The sequence below is a fragment of the Penaeus chinensis genome, chromosome 18 (genome assembly GCF_019202785.1).
Source record: "Penaeus chinensis breed Huanghai No. 1 chromosome 18, ASM1920278v2, whole genome shotgun sequence".
NCBI classification, from domain to species: domain Eukaryota; kingdom Metazoa; phylum Arthropoda; class Malacostraca; order Decapoda; family Penaeidae; genus Penaeus; species Penaeus chinensis.
In genome coordinates this window covers 33,685,694-33,688,193 of record NC_061836.1, presented here as the reverse complement: position 1 = coordinate 33,688,193, position 2,500 = coordinate 33,685,694, and positions in this window count along the sequence as shown.

The window sequence follows — 2,500 nt, the reverse complement described above, 5'->3', positions numbered from 1 at the left end:
TTTTACCTATTTTCACCGATTCACCTTTCATACATTATTCCTTCACCTACTGACTACCAATCATTAATCTATCGGTTCGCAATCGCTTCTTCCAAATCCCCGACACTTCAACAGACACGCCAACGCTCCCCGCCTCTGACCCACGAGCGACAACAAAATTTCTGCCGTGTCTCCGGTGTTCAAATAACGCACGGGGGGAATCTAGAACATGGTCAACACCATGCGTTTAGGTAAGGGATTAATTAACCTTTGGATACATCACCAAAGCCAATAAAAGGTGTGGGTGTGTTTGTTTTACTGTTTCCACGGGTATTGAGCGAATCGTAGCGGATAAAGTGTTCCGAATGGATGGTCGAAATGCACAAACAATAGGATCCAGTATGATAGTCTTTTCGATACACTAGGATCCTGTATGATACATAAAAGAGATTCTTGTATGACGCAAACCAAGAATACATGATACATGGACTAGAATCTCGTATGATACAAACAAAATTTCTAGTACGATACAGATAAAAAAAAAAAAAATATATGATACAGACAATATAATCTAGTATGATACATGCAGTAAAATCTACTGCGATATAGACAAAACTTAGTCTGATACAGACAATAAAATCTATTATGATAGGCAATAAAATCTATCACGATACAGACACCTGAACCTCGTACGAAAAGAATAGAATAGAGTAAAATCCAGAATGATAAGATTAATATACATAAGATTAATTTTTTGCATGAAACTCTCATTAAAGAGGATCGCATTGCCCTGAAAAAAAAATCGATTTTCTAGTGTCATTACTTAAAACACTTGTTCGCAGAGTAATGACATTAAAACAAAGGAAGCTGATTATGGTTTATCTAATCTGACACCCATTATATAATGAATTTTTCTCATTTATAATGCTCGATGTAAAAAGCACGGATAAATCCTGTGCAGAGAGAAAGGACACGGAGTGAGAGATAAAGAGATAAAGAGAAGGGAGAAAGAAAGGGGAGAAAGAAAGGGAATGATGGAAAGAGAGGGAGAAAGGAAGGGGGGAGGGAGGGATGGAGGGAAGAAGGGAGGAAGAGAGAAAAAGAGAGAGAGAGAGAGAGAGAGAGAGAGAGAGAGAGAGAGAGAGAGAGAGAGAGAGAGAGAGAGAGAGAGAGAGAGAGAGAGAGAGAGATAAAGAGAGGGAGAGTGAGAAAGAGAGAGAGAGAGAGAGAGAGAGCGAGAGAGAGAGAGAGAGAGAGAGAGAGAGAGAGAGAGAGCGAGATAGAGAGAAGTTTAGTTTTTATTCCATTTATTACAATGGATATTCTTGGTGCGACATATTGTCTGTTTCATTTTGCTTCTAAACTATCCCCTGTGTGCAAGGAATGGCCGGGGTTACCATCCACTGGCGGCGAGGGATTCGAACGCAGGTCAGCGAGATTGCTAGACGAGAACGCTACCGCTGCACCACGCAGCACACGAAAGCAAAGCAGAGGTAAGTACCAGCAAGTAACTGTGCGTCAGTTAGTTACAAGGATTTGCCATGACACCTGAACTCCCGTATTCCAGGTTCCAGAACAGCACGGACGCTTCTGTTCCCGGGCCGGTGTTACAGCGACCTGCATCCCCAACCGCTGTTATCACAATAGCCACAGTGAGGAACCTCCGTCCTAGACTTATTAATGCCTTCTTCACGAACTTAGTAAAAAAAATCGTAGTCCTTTATGCTGCTCTACCGCTGAACTCCGATGACCTTTCCATCCATTGCTTTCGCTTGTCCTCGGAGCCCTGACAACAGTCTCGCCTCCCTGGACTTCGTTCTTTCCCCTGGTGCTGCCGGCGTCACTTTCCAATCACCTCTGGACGTCAGGGTCACATCACCTGTCATCTAGATATATTTGCGTATTCGTGTATACATGCGTGTAATACCGGAGTAAGTATGTAGTCCCATACACACGGATATGAAGGGAATGAGACGTCTGAATAAAAAAAAACAATAACACCCCCACAAACAGCAACGCATAACATCGGTTCCCTTCTTGACACAGCGGCGTTTCCACTCAGCCCGAGCACCTCCAAGGGAATGAGTAATCAACGGCCTTCCTCTCTCCTGATTCAACAACAAACACGGTCCTCCGCACGTAGTCAGGAGCAGGTGCGCTCTACAGCTCTTCCTTAGTGAGTTCTTAAAGGGAAAGTCTCGCTGGTTCATACAGATAGAAATCCCTTTGGATGAGTCACGGCTTCATACTTAAAGCGAGGATCAGAAACCTGGTTTAAATGGTTGTTGATCGGAATGAGGCGCAGCCAGAGGAGATTCAGTCCCCTTTTTGGTCAGCTTGGTTGGAGTTTATTGGCGTTCTTCGGAGAATGTGTAGCATTTGAGCGAAACAAGGAATCTAAAAGACCTGCAAGATTCTTGAAAGTTTTTACAAGGTAGCTTAGAGAAGTTATTTTTGTAACGCCACTTACCACTGCAAAATAATTACCTTTGAATTTTTTTATATTTATACTAGTTCTCAT